This window comes from Pelecanus crispus, chromosome 18, assembly GCF_030463565.1.
Source record: "Pelecanus crispus isolate bPelCri1 chromosome 18, bPelCri1.pri, whole genome shotgun sequence".
NCBI classification, from domain to species: domain Eukaryota; kingdom Metazoa; phylum Chordata; class Aves; order Pelecaniformes; family Pelecanidae; genus Pelecanus; species Pelecanus crispus.
Genome location: NC_134660.1, coordinates 3,846,007 through 3,864,174, shown reverse-complemented (window position 1 = coordinate 3,864,174; position 18,168 = coordinate 3,846,007).

Here is an 18,168-nt window from a genome sequence, read left to right as displayed (position 1 = left end):
AGAAAAGGGTTTGTAAAAGCAACCTACTGCATCCTAGATCCAGAGACAAAATTTGGATTTTAAATGTGTGCCAAAGAGCTGCTGTGCTTGGCTATATACCATCCATCTCATGCCAAACCAGATGTCTGCAAGGCCTTGCTGTCACACCAGGAACTCCAGCAGTAACAAAACGCTCTTCCCCTCTTTTGCTTTCTTGCAGCACAGACCTCTCATGAGAGAATCCTGTCTGTGTTGCAGGGTAAACCAGATTCTTCTGTTTACAGTCTGGTTTAGTACAGGAGCAAGGAGAATCCAGCAATAACAAAGGACAGATACCTGTCTTCAGGAATGGGAGACAGGGTAGATGACCCATTGGAACATATTTTCAATGGTTTGATGATAGCAAATTCACAGTAATAATTTTAGTTTGGGGTTTTTGTTGTTTGGTTGGTTTTTCTAGAACACATATAATTAGCAAAGCTTTTCTAGCCCCTGAGAACAACCTGTCCCATGTAAAGAGATACCCAGCAATCACTACCACTAAGGGACTGCGGAAAATTACCCAGTCCATGAAACAAGTGTGGTATTGCCAGAGCTTAAGGAAGTGACAGACTGCTATTTTGGAAACATTTTTATTCATTTCTGAATAGAACAGGGCTTTGGAGGAGCTGTGTGGGAGTTTTATGTCAGCAGGCCCATGACTAGCCTAGAGAAGAGGTTTGTGCTTTGAAGAATTTCACCTCACAGTGCTTTGGCATTTACTGTAGAGTAAATTCTCTCCCCAGTGATTTTCTGCCGTTACAGTGTTTAAACACCCTACACGTAACACCAGAAGTAGCGAAGTACCAGCCAGTGACTGACTCAATATGTTTTGTTGTTTTTGTTCATCTTGTTTGGTTTTTTTTCCCAAATATTGCTAATTGTGACTGACTGATCACAAACATCTCATGCCTTTTTAAACAACACTCTCCCAACAGTGAGCCTACCTACTCAAATAGCCTTACAGTGGACAAAAACATCTGCAGTTTCCTGGGCAAGGGCCTTGGAACTCCAAGCAGAAAAGGTGCGTTGTACTTTCTGTGCACTTCATTTCAGAACTAGTCTTTCCAAGATAATCTTGAAATTGCTGATGTGACTAGTGTGATGGTTATAATCCATGAACTGGCACCCTGTTGGGGAATTTCCTACAACTTTGTCATGTCAATAGAATCATAGAATGGTTTGGGTTGGAAGAGACCTTTAAAGATCATCTAGCCCAAACCCCTGCCATGAGCAGGGACATCTTTCACTAGACCAGGTTGCTCAAAGCCCCGTCCAACCTGACCCTGGAAACTTCCAGGGATGGGGCATCCGCGTCTCTGGGCAACTTGTTCCAGTGTCTCCCCACTCTCATAGTAAATAATTTCTTCCTTATACCTAATCTAAATCTACCCCCTCTTAGTATAAAACTGTTGCTCCTTGTCCTGTCACTACAGGCCCTGGAAAAAGTAATCCCTGCTGCTGCAACTCTCTGTCTTTCTGAGAAGGAGCCCTTCTCTGTCAGGATTACAAGCTGGTGAAAGGCCTAAGGAATGGATACTTGCTCACAACTGCACTTTTCACTGAGGCTGGTAATAAAAGGTGTCCAATAAAAACATGACACTTCCTTTTTCATAAGGTATTACTTAAGTGGATATGACTGTATTTCATTATGGAGACAGCAAAGCAAAAAATTGGAAGCAACGGCTGTTTCCCTTCAAACACTTTTTAAAGCTGTGGCGTGTCCTTGCTAATGTTTTGTTAAACCACCTGCTCGTACTTTTCCCTGACGGTGTAAGAGGTAAAGATTGTGGAGGGAAGAGTTGTGCATCGCAAGGATCAAACTGTTTGAATTGGCTGGCCGTAACTCAGAGGAAAGCTGTGATACCTTCTACATCTCCTCCGAGAGGCTTATCGCAAGGTTTGAGAAAACAAGGTGCTAAGAGAGAGCAAGCAAGACACATCTAGTGGCTGTCTGTCTGTAGCATTTGCTCAAGCAGAACCACTGCTCTTTGTCCAAAGACATTTGTGACCTTTCTGGGGCAGATAATTATTCCCTTGCCCTGAGCACAAGTCTGAACCGGTTACAATCACACAACTAACCATTCACTACCTGCTTTTCCTCTGATAGTTTTCTCCCATGTCATAGGCACTAAAGTTGTGGAAGATGGACAAAGCCTCTCTTTGTCACGTGGGCTATCCAGTACCACATTCAGAAGTGTTGGGAGGGGAAGGGAGGAGGAAAGAAAGAAACTGGAGAATGTTTTTTGCAACGTATCCTCAAACCTGCACAACTGGGGGTGGAGCAGGCAGTCCAGAGTCCCTTTGTAGCTGCGCAGTGTTGTAGTGGCTACAACAGGGCCACAATTTGGCACTAGAGCCTCTAAGCATCTCCTGTTCTAAAGCCAGCCTCAATAACAGGGTCCCAGACAGTTTGACACATGCATCCTTGGTCTAGTTTAAGATTTTAAGATAATAGACTACTCTGTTTTTATTGTTTTCAAGCAAAGTGGAGCTATTTGGGACTGGAGTTCCATTTCAAGCTGTGACGTGTCAGCTCCACCTATGAAATTTCTCCTGCTAATTAATTGCAACTTAGAGACAAATCTGATTTAGTCTGTATGAAGTTGTGAGTAGACAATGAAAGTATATGAGTTGACGTGCAAATTCAGTCACACACAACTAAATGGTCATGAGAAGACCCTGCATTCCAGTTGGCTTAGTCTAGGGAAACACCAGTCATTTCAAAGATGAACAGATAAATGTGGCATTATATATTTGGGATTGATCAGTGGAAGGTAAATAGGACTACCATAGTTCTACTATTAGGGCAGTGTATCTTCTAGAAAATATATGTTGGTGCAGCTCCTTATAGCAGACCAATCTAAAGAAGGTGGTAGAGCTTAATACAGCTAGTATGGATGGACAGAAGAGAATACACATTACCTTTTTGAAGCTATAATAATTATATCACGATCATAAAAACCAGCCAGTCTTAGGATTGACAACAGGGCAGTGCAGACCTTAGCAAGTCTCAGAGAATTCTAAGCCAGTCTCAGGAATTGATGGCAAGTGTCATTTTGCAGAAGCCCGAGACAGGTCTCCATCTTGAAAAAGAAGCTAACAGAGATTTGCCAAAGGAAATTTTTAAAAAGTCCAAAAGGAGCATCCAGAAAATGGTCAAGATTAGTGTTTTGGGTGCATCTCTCAAGTTTCTTACAACGTTATGCTTGACTGCTTGCTCTCTAGTTTGACCTATAAAGTCTCTAATAAATCTTAAGGCAGTTTATCTTGCAGAGGAAATGAGAGAAATCACACCATCCGCACTGAGCCAGCTGTTCATGTTTGGGTGGCAGGCATATGAACTTTGAGACGTTCTCTCTCTTTTGACATGATAAACAAAAGATAAGCAGTATGGGTGAGCATTGCCGGGTACACAGCCTGCATAACCAGCCTAAGTCATCCCCCAGACTGTGAGTTCTGAAAATGAGCAAATGGAACACACACCTCTTCCAACACGCTACTTTGACACATTCCCAAGAACTCCATACTATGCTATCAGATAGTGGATAGTAGTCACAAAATAAATAGAATGAAAAGAATGCCAACTATGAAGGAAACCTGGAAAAAAAACCTGGATGCTTCTTTTTCTATATTTAGTAATCTGGAGAGGCAATTTGTCCAAAAAGGTAAAATGCACAGAGGCACAGCAAAACATGATAGATATCTATACATAGGTGTACGTATCTAGAGAGAGAGCACACACACAAAAGACATTTGGTATGTCGTGACTTCCAGAATTAAGATGAATCCAATCTGACCAAAAAAAAAAAAATCAAACCCCGTATTTCACAAAAAAACCCCTTCTTATTAAAAATCACGTTGAATTCTTTAGATAAAAGCAATTAAGTTGGCATTTCCACTCTTCCTTGTGACCTTTAATTTCTAGAGAAACAACACTGCAGCACCCTGTTTCCGCTGTTTGGAGCACAAAGAGATCCTGTCAAGATGAGTTACGCAAATCCAGGGTAGCTACCTGTACGAACTTTCCAACAGCCTGGCCTCTCCTCATTGTTCAGTGTCACTCTTTGCGCCGGCAGCCTCCACCTGCACCCCGGATTGCTGCGGGAAGGCGGGTCTCCAGAGATGCACCAACGCTGCTAGCTCAAGCTCCTGTGACAGGAGACGCTCTGGGTCAGGCCTGTCAAGGCAACCTTATTTTACTGAGTGATGAGACGGAGAGGAGTCCCACGCGGGATATGGCTGTGTTCCATCAAACTTTATTTCAGTGTACATCTTGGCCAAGACATAATCTAAATCTTTAGTTGTAGGGAGTTACTGTCTCAGCCGTTGCATATTTGGTTTCTCCATATCCCTTCTCATCAAGCTGGGTGGTTAGCGTTGGATAAAACAGTGCCAGCTTCAACAAAACACACAGCTTATGTTTATGCCGCAGGACCACTGGTTGACACTGTGAACTCCGCTGGAAGAGCAATGTCTGAATTCTCAGCTTAAATGATAAACATCAGCAAACACGTTATAGCCAACTATGCACGTGCACTGAAAAGATACAAGCAACCTATGCCTTCTAGAGGGAACTACCGCTGTTCTTTGACTAGCTGTGCAATATTAGGAGATAAGGTAGATGCCCCAGATAGCATGTCTAGATATCCCATATAGTCTAGAACATCCTGTAACCCATATAGTTTAGAATATCCTATATTTTATTGTCAAATCCCACAGTCCCTATAAAAGCAATTGCAATACTGCTTTTTCCATATCCAGGAGTAATAGATATGTTTTCTAGACCTAGCCGAGAGAAGCAGGTGTCTTACACTAATAAACAAATGATGCCGCAATTCTGACAACAGATATTTTACAGCTCTTGAGTGCGGTCTGTATAGATGATCTGCGCAAGTGTGGACAGAAAGGGGAAAATCTTTGGCACATGGGTTGAATCTGTATACAGACACACATATGTCCGGCCGTGTCGTGTGAGAGTGTTGCCCTGCAACTCCCCTGGCTGGTGTTTCCTTCTTCCCCCTTATGAAAGCAGTCCTGCAGTTTCCTTCAGAATTAGAAGCTCTCCCTTTCCACCTCCTAAGGCCAAGTATGATCATGTCTTCCTGGGTCTAGGGGAGTGACACCAAACATTAATCTCTGTTAAGGCGCTGCTCTGCTGTAGAAACAACAGTCTCTGTCAATGTAATGTGGAAAAAAAATCTAGCGTGCCATTTTTCGCTTTTCACTGGATACACCTTATCACATGGCTAGAAAAGCCTAATGTTTTGTTAAGGAGTGCAAAGGTTAACGCACACCAGATGGCAGAGAAACGTCTTGCTGTGGAAGCTGGAGAAGTGTTCAGCTGAAAATACAGCAGGCTGGAAATGTGGGGAAGAACGATCAGAGGTTTCTCAGCATTATACACAGGAAAAAAACTGGTCTGAATGCAAACCATTGAAAGCCCTGCTGCCTCTTAAAGGTCTCTAGAGCTGCCGTGTCTCATGGAGCATCACATATGTTTTACATCCACACGCTGGTCTATGGGCAGCTTGAGAATTTGCATGTGTATGACACACGTAAAGCCCTCACTGAGGGCACTGTGCTAGCTGCTGAGCTCACAGACGGCCGCTTTAGCTTTACAAAGCAAGCAGTGGAAAATATGCGCTCGTGTTTAGCAATGACTAGATTTTTAGAGATAGTGAGCCATTATTGCTGACATGAAAGCAGTGGACGTGGCGGTGGCCAGAGCTCCACCTGATCACCTTTACCTCATGCTTCTATTGTCACCCAAACCAGACATCCTCCCCTCCTAGCCAAGAGCTCCTATGCTCCCACCTTTCAATAGTCTTTCACATCCCCGGCACTGGGAAATGACTCATTTCTTCCCATTCACAGGTCTGGGGGCACAGAGATGTCATGCTGCTCCCTGCCTGGCACACATCCCCGCTGGCACACAGGGTGCTGCAGGAAACGCGGCTGCACCCAGGGCACACCGGTGGCACGTGGGGTGCCTCGTAGCTATTGAAAGTGCACGTTTCTCCTCCAGGTCCCCTCCAACCTCCCACCCTGTCATGAGCTAACGAGGAGAGTCCTTAGAGTCCCCACAGGTACAGTCCTCCTGACTCGGGGGGGCACGGTGTGACTAACGAAGCAAACCCTTCGGTTCACACTGTCTGGAAAACGAGAGGAAACACTTCACAGCCAGAGAGTTTGACTGGGTCACATTCTACACGAGCAAAGCTTACAAATCCTACTTCCAGTAGAATTTCCTACGCACGGAGACAAGCACACACAACGGATCAGGGCAGCTTACAGAACAGACACACAATTTTTCAATTACCCTACTTTCTTCCCCCGCCTCTAGCAGTGCTCATATTAAGTTTCATCAGCCACTATCTCATATTTTGGGTAATTCCCTTCCCTCGAGGCAAGTGTACAGCCCCTTCAAGAAATATTATATGTCTGCGTTAGTGACTGGACTCTGAATACTGGATCCATGCGGCGCTTCTAGGCAGATAGACAGGAAATCCATTTTCTTCCAGTGATTACAGTAGAAGGGCTTCTGTCTGACTGGAACTCGCCTGGTGCAGCTGTAAAATAATCTCAGCATCAGGCTATTGCCTTTCAGGCTGTATTTGTGAGTTATGATGGGGCAGGCTCCACTGCAGCACTGGGTGTGGGCAGGTGCCTGCGGCGCCCCACAGCTTCTTTTCCCCATCCTCCCCCCCCACAATGCCACATTGTTTTAATTTCTACATGAAGGAAGGATTTTCATACAGGACCGGACTTTTCCAGCGCTATTCCCTCCCTCTATATTGTTGTGTTTGGGGTTTTTTTTTAAATAACTTTTACGCAAGGGTAAGCAGCCGGTTGTCTGGAAGCTCCTTTGGGAACAGATTGCAAAGAGATAACGAGAGTGAGTAACAGAGACGATGGTGACTTCATACCATGGAGGTTTGAGTCATGTTTCTCTCTTTCCTTTTTAAAGAAGAAAACACTTTTCAAATCCCTCAATCACGCTGTGGGTCCCTGGCTTTGGAGCAGGAAACAGACATGTGAATTGATACTTATTGCTTTCTCACAGCCTTTAATTTTTATTTCAGTGAAAGATTCCGATGCCCCACACTCATACCCCGTGATAATCTGTCACCGAGAATTCCACATGCAGAGTATTTCCTACACTTGGGAATTTATCACCAAGTGAGCGTTAGCCCAGCAATGCTACAGTGAAGTCAATGATGGGAGAAACACCAGGAAAAGGATTGTTTCCTCCTTTCAATCCTCACCACAAACATCCTTACCGTTTTATACTTTCATCTACTTTTCGTTCTATGTTTCAACCCTTTTCTATACACCTACATTTCAACCCTTTCCTTTCTATATTTCTCCCATGAGAGATGATCAAGAAAAGTGATGTAACTGATGAGGATCTGTGCACAGTTTCCAATTCAGAAAAAGAAAAAAAAAAATCTATCAGATCTAATTTCATTGCTCCATCCACTTTCCTTAGCTGCGGGGAGGGAGGAGGACAGACCTCTGGTCCCAGTGTCTGGGTCACTAACAAATCTGGCCAGGAAGTTATTTTCCAGGGAAAAGAAGTATCACTCTCCATGATAATTATTCACAATTGTTTCTGTTTCAAGTTAATTGAAAAGGAGATTCTGGGGAAAAGCGTAGCTCAAGAAGCTGAGCTTCATTCAAGTGTTTTGAGATTTCTTGCTCAGGTCAAGTTCTGCTTGCACCCGAGGTCAACCCTACTCTTCTTTCCTTCAGTGTGACTACTTTAGGCTAACTTCAGTCTACGCTTGCATCTCATTAGCTGATTTTTGCTCAAGGAATCTCATTTAACGTATTCGGACCTGACTGCAATCTCCAGCTTTACACGTCATTAAGAGAGGAAATAATACAGCATTTCCATGAAACTTATGTCAGGGAAACTCATGATTTTCACACAAAGCTGGAAGCCTTCAAACAAGACAAGAGCAAGTAAAAATAAAGACTACTACATTCCCAATAGGAGAGACCCAAAAGTTGCATTCCCTGATTATTCCACTTCAAATGTTCTAATGGTTGCTACCCTTATTTGTGACAGGCGGAGTCCAGAACAGAACCCAGACGCAAGCGTGAGAGGAATCCACTACTCCTTTTGTCCTCAGGCAGGCAGGTTTATCTGCTACCCTCTCCGCGTCAGGCCTTGGGGTTCTAGCAAGCCTCACAGCTCCTCTGAGGTGCAGTTGCCACCAGAAGCACTCGAAAGCCACCGCAGCCTGCCTCGGGTGCTCACCGGACACGCGTGGCCATGCGGGTGCCCCGTGCAGTGCACCGTGGCTGGCGGGCATTTCAAGACTGGCCGACAGGCACGACCGACGGGGCTGGGTAGAGCCTGTACTAGACACACCGGAAAAAAAAAGATAACAAGCCAGACGGAATAGTCTGATCAGACCTGGCAGGGTGTTCTCACATGTTGGGAAGGAGAAAGAAAGTTTAAGAGAATTCTGGCATTACATGGCAATAAGAAAAACTTTTAAAAAACCAAACAAACGGAACCCTCATTTTTCAGAGCTTGCACTCCAGTACCCACATAGCTCCTTTTCTATCTTTCTGCAACAGCACTAACTCGGATGCTCCTTTATGTCAGACTTCTCATGAACAATTACCAACACATTCTTTTTGTACGCTTCACATCAATTTTTAGATATGTTATAGGATCAGCCTGATACACGAGGACAACAGTGCCTCTTTCTTTCGTATGGCGTGGGGCTGGCTGCAAAGATGGTACCTCTCCCCGAACGGTGCAATAACTGCTCAGCAGCCCTGCCAGAAAGAGCAGAGCAAAGGCAGCTGCATGCAGCTCTAGGAAATGGCTGGGGGATTCCAAAAGGAAAAAAAGTGATGTCAGACACCACAGAGGAGATGGAGGAAAAGAATCTCTGTGAAGGACTTCGCAAATAGAAAGCAAGGAGAAAAAGAATTCCAAAATATACTCTTAGTCATAGGACTGGTTTAGTTTAAATATTTCCAGTGTATGTTGGATACATATGTATCCAGTGCTCTATTCTATGCATTCTACCAAGAAAATGACACAAAGTGTAAAATAAGGCTTCTTATTTAAAAGGACTAGCAGCATGGATTTGTGTCAGGCTACTCGCTGCCTTCAAGTGGCCTTAATTTAGCTGGAACGAGTTATAGCAAAGTTATAATAAAGTTCTTTAAAGTAGCACCTTAAAAAAATAAATCTATTAAAAAGAGAATGAAATAACGGCATGAGAAATTGTCTGAGGGAAACATGTTAGGCACATCTTTCCCTTGTTTATTTGCAGAAGAGAGCACAGACACAACTGGGGTATGTTTTACATTACACAACATAAGGGTTTGTGGATTCCCGTCTGCACTGAAGACATGTTTATACTGTTAGGTTCCATTATGAATCTGTTTAATATCCTGTGAATGCTCCAAGTCCTTTGCACACTCCGGGCAGGAAGTCCTTAATGCACATACTGAGAAGACATTTCCAACCATTGAAACATTCAATAAATAAACATAAAAAAGTCATTCTACTGCAATAATTAAATTCTTCTTGTGCTTTTGCAAGAGTTCCTAGAGAACAAGCCTCCCAGTTCTAGCAGAGTCGTTCATAAAGTCTGAGAAAGCCATAAGGGAAATGAACTCAATGGAGAACATTCCAAGTCATTTACCCCTTGCATTTTGTAGCACCATGAGATATTAGTTAGGATCAGAGCCTCACAGCATGCAGCTCAGAGCAGGCCTTGTCTCAAAGGCATTTGGTCATTTAAAGTAGGTAAGGATCAAAAAGAAAGCAAAACCAGGCCTATGTACCCTCCCTCTCTAAATGTGAAGTGGGGACTTGTCCAATGCTGGAAGAGCGCTAATAAGGGAGCTGAGACATCTGGAGACCTTGTCTGATAGATCAATGACACCACCATTCTTATCCTGATGTTATTATAAGGAAAAATTCTACTCTTCTTTGAGAGATCAGAGTCTGGCCCACAGCATCTTGTTACTGCTTATACAGAATAATTTCTTTTGTATTTCTTTTCTTTTTGCATTGTGAGAATTTCTCAGCCAGTAACAAGTTGAGAGGGCAGGTGGAGAGGACGTCGTGCCTGAAACTTTCTAGGGGCTGAAGTCGAAACCACATGTAGAGGTCAAATCCTTGTCCTTTGGAGACTGGCCCCTGGATGTTCAGAAACAGTTAAAACAGTTGCAGAGGGATCTAGATGGATTGGAGCACCGGGCAGTCATCAGTGGCATGAAATTTAACAAGAACAAATGCTGGATTCTACCCCTGGGAGGGAGTAATACCAGCCACAAGTATAAATCAGGAGAGAAGCCAGCGGCGTGCCCCGGCAGCCAAGAGGGCAAACCACATCCTGGGGAGCGTCAAACCCAGCAGAACCAGCCAGCCAGAAGAGGTGATTATCCCGCTGTATTTAGCCTCGGTGCAGCCTCACCTCGAGTACCGCGTGCAGCTCTGGGCCCCACCGTTTAAAGATGTTAAGGTCCTTGAACCACCCAGAGAAGGGCAACAAAGCTGGTGACGGGGCTAGAAGGCACGTCCCAGGCTGAGGTCTTTGGGCTTGTCTAGTTTGGAGAGGGGTGACCTCATCGCTCTGCAGCTTCCTGAGGAGGGGACGTGGAAAGGGAGGTGCTGATCTCTCCTCCCTGGGATCCGGGGACAGGACACCTGGGAATGGCTCAAAGCCGCAGCAGAGGAGGTTCAGACTTGACATTAGGAAGCATTTCTTTACTGAGAGGGAGGTCAAACCCTGCAACAGGTTTTCTAGAGAGGTGGTCGACGCCCCAAGCCTGTCAGTGTTTAAGAGGCATTTGGACAGTGCCCTTAATATTCTTTAAGTTTTGGTCAGCCCTGAAGTGGTCAGGCAGTTGGACTACATGATTGTTGCAGGTCCCTTCCAACTGAACTGTTCTATTCTAGTTGCAGTCGCTTCACCATCTTTTACATATGCGAAGTATATAACTCCCCATTTGGACAACAACGCAAGGGTAATAATGTTGGATTTGGAATCTGTGTATAACTTCAAATGTGAAACTTGGCTTGAATTTTCACTTTCCTTCACAGTTGCTAGGGCCAACTTGACTAGCATTATTTTTAGGAGAAAAATGAGCTCTCTTTTTACAGTCTTCTCTCTGCTGTAATTTCATTGTGTCTCTGCCAGAATCAAGATGAGAGGATGCCAAGAAAAAGGATGAGCTCATTGCATTTAACGGTATGAGGTTTCACAAATAAAAACTACATTATTCCACTGAGAAGTAGGCAATGGTATACAACAGGGTTAAAGACAGGTAATTTTTATTGGAAACAAAAGGAAAATGCTTTATTCTCCAGGTGTGAAACTAGCTGCTAATGTTGAGAGTTCATTTCTTGAAATACTAAATAACCTACCCCACCACTCGCCAGACTGGCACACCACTCGCTAATGGCCATATTTATCTGTCCTACAGCTGCTTATGGGAGAGCGATGTTCAAACGCACTGAATGTTGGCAGCTCTGACTTGCTTTCATGACATTTGTTCCCATTTTAGATAATTTGAAATCAGGCCATTGCTGAAGTCAGTGAAGATATAATTATAAGGGTATGTGAGAAGACAATGTACGTATTTTAAAGCGCACCTGTGTACTTTATAGACAGATGAAGCCTTAGAATTTAAAGTCTGGTCATGAGCATAAATCCTGCAGTGCCTGAGATGCCTCCACCTCCATTGCACACTACTGGCAGCACTACAAGCTATTTTTCCTCTTGCTCTAGGGTATCCATTGGGCTGCTAGGTGCAGAACTGCCAAATGCAGACCATGAGTGTGTTCCTTAGAGTATCCGGGACTTTTCAAGAAGCTGTTCAGGCACAGCAGGAAGAAGGTGGACTGGGTGCCTGCCTTGATCATTTGCCAGGTACTGGAATTAGCGTTTAAGTTCATATTGCTGCTCAGTTCAGCCCCTGCTCTCGTCTCTGAGGACCTCCTGGCTGTGGTCACTTATGTCTTCGTTGCACAAACATTCCCTTTCAGGTTGGTTGTTCCCACCCCAGTAGGGGAGAAGGCAAATGCAAGTGACTGGTGTTTGCAGAGTAAGTTACGTGTTCAAACTGCTAACTTCCAACTCCCTGTGCAGCAGGTGAGGAAACGGTAGCACACAGCACCACTGCTGCGTGTCAAGCATTATGTCATAAAACACAATTATCTATTCACGCTCAGCCTGAAATTTTTAGTTTAGTTTCAGTACTTCCCTATAAACAAGTTACTAATCCAAAATGTGAGTTTTGTATTTCTAACCTGGCTCCTGTTTGCAAAGGCCCATTCTGCAGAGGCTCCCTTTTTTCCATGTTTTGTAATGTCTATGCCATAACCAATAATATATTAATAAAGGATTTTGGTGGTCTGCTCCATTCTAGGATACAAGCTGTCTGTGAGGTAGAGGCACTAGAAATGCTGAACTTTGGAGAGTCACAGGCAGTATGGACACTTCCTTAGCTAGATCTTTCCTCAAAAGGGCTTGTGCAGCTGTGATTCAGTTCTGCATCTCTCCATCTTACCACACAGGCCTGTTAAAGGAGAAGGGATCTAAGGTATCCAGGAAATTTCTTCTGCTCATAGTCCTTAGAGAACTGATCCAATTGCCCTTCCATAGGGATAGAATTTCTGATTATTCACCATTATTGTATTGTTACTGCACTTTTATGACTTAATATTAAATGAACAAGATAAACATTATTGATAAAACAACATCATGAAAACAGTGAATTACAAGAAAGAATCTTTTGGATTTTCCTGTTCAAACCCAAGGTATAAGTCTCAGCCTCTAGAATGATGGATTCAGCACCCTTTCCACACCTCGTTGATTTCTGGGTCACACTGAGATCAAAAAGGCTTTATTCCACAAAGCAACGAAACCTTCCCAGTGGTGCTGCGCGAGATCAGAAGACTCTTGCAAAGCTGAGAGCACCATCAACCATCACCTCTCCAGCAGCGCATTTTCTAAGCAAGCCAGAGGCACAGTCTCTTATACAAGCCCCATGAAGTCTTTGCAGCATGTTGTGTAAAAATGAAGGAGTCTTCAACAGGGAAAGACAGTTCAGATGTCTATAATGTACAGCCAAGCTCATGGTGTTTGGTTGGCTGGATTTTTTGCCCAAGGGCTTGGACAGGTACAACTAAACCATTTTATGCAAGATATGTAGCTGTAGGTGTCAAAGATTGCCTCATTCTCTATATGACCAAAATTTAAATAAAACTTAAAGACACATAGTTTTCCTGTATCCTTATGAAAATCCTTTAACTATGCTGCCAAGTATCCCATGGCTCCTGTTTAGAAAGCAATGGGAAGATATGACCCATTCCATCTCCTCCTTCGCTCTTCCTGCAACACAACTGGATCACAGAGTCCCCTGTGACTTTCCCAGTGGTGTCTGCTCCAATGTCTCACTGACACAGAATGACCTAATTTGTTATGGCTGGTAAGAACTAAGAGAAATGAAATCCAGGGTCTGTAGTTAATTGGGGTCAGGTTGAGATGATTTATGATCTGAGGAATGTACTCACTCTTGACACTATCATGCGAACAACAGTATCAACTAGGCTCAGCAACCTTTGGAATCAAATTAAAATTGGGATTTTCCAGAAAATGAGAAATAGCACAGGCACGACCTGAGGGAGAAGGCAGAGTAGTGGGCAGATGAGGCCATATTTGATCTACAAAGCCAGGCACCTTCTCTTCCTGCACTGTCAATCAGTTAACCTTCAAGTCCTGATTTATCATGATTCAGAGAAGAAATGTTGCCAGAAATGCATCTATGCCAAGAAAATTTCATCTGTCTGGAATCTGACAGGGGGAAAGAAAAAAAAAAAGGAAATTTCGAGGAAGGTGGGATTTGTCCTAGTTACAGTGTCTCTGTGTTCACTCAGCCAACTCATGTTAGCAAGTCAGGCTCACTGAAAAATAGTGTCAAGCGTTTTTCCATCACTCAAGAACCTTGAGCTTGATCCCAAGTCAGCGAGCTGTGCAGTATAACCCATGACCCTAAACAGCAGGAGCCTTCAGCAGGTTCCCCCATGCCTTTTGCTGTATATCTTAAATCAACATCTTTGTTGTCTCCGTGGGCTTTAGAAAAGGATTACAGAAGAGTTACTCTATTTTCAAGTCCAAGGCACTTTAACACACTTCAGAAGTTAAATACAACATGAAAATAAATTCTTTCAATACTGATTTTCTTTCAAAAAAAAATTCACTGGTATTTTCTTTCCTAGTTATGACTCTGCTTCCCCATTCTTGCTAACTTTGCATCCTGTTCTTAATTACACAAGATGCAGCCATTCATGAGCCCGGTGCAACCAGTGACTGAACACAAACATACCCTTTTGCCCTCCAATACCGAGAGGTACTTCAACAGGCTTGGAAAGCCCAGCAAGGAGCCCGAGCCTTACAATCAATCCTGCAAATGTCTTATTTCAGGAAATACACAGCATTGCCGCTAAAGCAACTACAAATGGCTACGCCTTGTCATGTCACGGAAGAAAGGTATGTGCAAGACTGACAAACATCAGGCTTTGTAAGCAGTCAGGGATGCTGTTCAAATTGCTCCATCTGCTGCTCAAGGTTCCTCCAGATATTAGTGCAAGTTTTAACCATAACGCATTCTGTGAAGGTCTGGAAATATGTGGTATATTGAGTCTGCAACCGTTGGGAATCAGCCTTCTGTGTACTGCTTTTCTAAAAGACCGGAAAGGAAGCAGTCGTCTCCTGCTAGCATGTTATTACTGAGACCTAAGCACTGCACACATCCTGAAGACTTAGTTTTGTTCCTTTTTCATTGTTTTGGTTTAGGTTTTTAATCTCCATTTTTTGTTGTCATTCAGACAGAAGTCTATGAAACAACCTGTGGAGAGCAAAAGCGCTAAGAGAGATTGAAAATCTCACAGACAACGCTTCCCTGCTCCTTCCAGCACTCGCATACCTCCCAGACAGCAGGAGTAAGATGTCATACTGCAGGTCTTGTACTATTATCTTGGGCTCTTTTGGCGTTTCGTTTTAAAAAAAAAAAAAAGTAAAAAAAACCCTATAGAATATGGAATTGAGCATTCACGTTGCTTTAGCCACCATATTGACTGAGATACAGAACAGCACCTTTCATAGGTTTAATAGCTTTGTGTTAAATAAGGTTAGCCTCAGCTCAAAGGATTTGATATTCCATTTAGGAAGACAAATTCACAATTATTCTATAGCTGCCAAGTACAGAGAAGCACCTGAAACTGGACAAGAATAGCACCGAAAGAAGAGAAGACAGGAGTCACAGGCAAATACAGACCCCTCAGAAGGCTATAGTCTACCTGAGAGTAAGCAACACAGCTGAACTCGTTGTTTGGAACTCATGTTATTTAAGAAAAATGAAAATGAGGTAAACTCATTCCAGCATGCCCACCTTTTTCTATGCTACCACTTCTCTAGCTATGAAACAGAAAGATTTCATCAGCACAGAAGTCCTTTCGCAGGAAAAGGTCTGTCTAAAGTTACTTTTTTTTTTTTTTTAAAGCAGAAAAATCAGCTCTATTATGCTAATGTCTGTCAAAATAGGCAGAGGAAGGGAAGGAGAGAAAGAAAAATTTTTGCAAGCCCAGGAGGGGTGGTTATAAGAACTCTCCCTAGGATCCTGTGTTTCTTATTGAACCCGATCTCGCCTACGCGTCCCTTCACCCGCTGGCTGGGGGAGAGTGCATTAAGCCTTTGCCTTCCCATGCCGTAGGACGGTCTTTGCATGCTATTCCACAGGGATACGAGCCCAAAACATATAAAGCTTCTTGGGAAAATGAATTATCACTATGGAGGGGTGCAAAATGATGTATAAGGGCAGAGATGACTGACAACGCAAAAGAACCAGCCCACACCGGATCGTCTGTGCTATATCTGAGACCTCATCTAAAGGCACGTGCTGAACGAGAAGAGCATGAGACCCAGCCATCCCCTGCCCCCAGCGGAAGCCCCAGGCGCTCCAGTTCCAGCACAGGGGAAGCCAGGAATGTAACTTTGTCCTTATAAATCTTCCTGGCTCGCTCTCATCTGCGAGATGGTCAGTGGAGGCAGAGTGTGGCAATAACTACATTTGGCAGCGCTCTTTGCTACCTGCAGTTTAACTCCCAACCAAGCGGACCGCAATAACACGGGGTATTTGTTCAGCTGTGCCTCTCTTGTGGATCCCGGGGAGAAGAGAGATGTTCTGGCCTCATTAATCACTTCATTCTTTGCTGGAGTAAACAGGAGGAGCCGCAGGGGGTTGTCTTTGCTCAGGAGGTTCTGCGGGGCATAGGTTTGCTGAAGGGACACCTTCAGCAAGAGAGCACAAAGTTCCTTCACTGGGAGGGGAAAATGAGCTGGGGTGACCGCAGGTGAGAAAGGGAGTACCAAGCAGGATTGAGCAATCGTCCAAACAACACCTTTCTGTCCCTCCCGGCAGCTCAAGCAGCTTCCCGACTGGCGCAGCCTGTGCTGCGCCCAAGCTGGGGAGCGTTTCATCCCGTACAGACGCCGAACAGCACGGATCGGCTACTCCCTGCCCCGTCCGACTTGTGCCGGAGGAGCAAGGGCGTACTCCCTGCTGCAAGAGCTTCTGGCATCCAGCGGTTTGGGCGTGCATTTTGCGATTCCCGGCTCTGAAGTGTAAGCGTAGCGTTCCTCCATGAGGCACAAGGCAGCGGCCTTTCCACGGAGGCCTCTGGCACGCCGAGGTGAGGACAGTGTGGAGGCTTGTTTGGCAGGACCCAGGCATGCTATAGCTTCACCTTTCAGACCGCCACATACGCCACGAGTCAGGAGGGAACCATGACACCTTTGAGCCTCGGCCGCTGTCGTGGTTCAGCCCCAGCTCAGCACCACGCAGCCATCGCTCGCTGCCCTGCCCCGGTGGGGTGGGGGAGAGAATCGCAGGAGTGAGAGTGAGAAACACTCCTGGGGCGAGATAAGAACAGTGTAATAATTGAAATAAAGTAAAATAGTAATGATAACGATAACAATAATGATAATAATAATAACAATATCCAAAGCAAGCGATGCCCAACGCAATTGCTCACCACCCGCCGACCGATGCCCAGCCAGCTCCCGAGCAGCGATCGCTGCTCCCCAGCCAACCCCCCCCAGTTTCCATACTGCCCATGACACCGTATGGTATGGAATGGCCCTTGGGGCAGTTTGGATCAACTATTCTGGCTGTGCCCCCTCCCAGCTTCTTGTGCACCTGGCAGAGCATGGGAAGCTGAAAAGTCCTTGATTGGCATAAGCAGCACTGAGCAACAACTAAACCATCGGTGTGTTATCAACATTCTTCTCCTACTAAATCCAAACCACAGCACTGTGCCTGCTACTAGGAAGAAAATTAACTCTATCCCAGCCGAAACCAGGACAGTCAATGACAGAGATGTCTCAGTCCTGGAGCGGTCAGGGCCACTGCAGCTCTGAGAGAGCGGATGAGACAAGCTGACTCAGCATTTCATGGGAACTGCCATCCCCAACCCCATTTGAGTTAGAAGCCTCTTAAAGCCAAAGAAGTATTTTTCCTTTTTCCACGTCTGCAAAAGGATTAAACACCCAGGGAGAAGCAAACCTTTGGATGCTGGGGAAGTGTGTGTGGAGTAAAAGTTCAAAGCAACCCCGTGCTCTGCTGTGTTACAATATTAGACACATGGCTTTGCCAGCCCCTGTACTCCATAACGTCAGCAGCTGTCAGAAGGGGCCGTCACAGTCTTTTATAAAGAGAAGTGCTCTGAAAAGGACAAAGGTGCTGCAACAACCTGACCAGACAGCGAGCACAGTTCCCCAAGCAGTATCTGACCAGTACATCACCGTGAATTTACACTGAAAACTCTGACAAACAGAAGTAGGTGCTTTAAAACGTTGTCAGAGTTGGTTGGGAAATTTATGTTTGTTTTTTTTCCTCTTATAAGTAATTCCTAAAATGTTCTTACACTGAAAATTATTATAAGGAAAAATAAAGGTTAATTCCGAAAACTTGGATTATTGTTGTTAATTTTGGGCTACTAAGAGTAATTCCATTCAGAGCTGAGGATTTTTTGCACCGTTTTTACTTCACACGGAAGAGGAAATACAGCGGGATGCATGAGACCTGGCCAGGCGGGCAGAGGTGCGC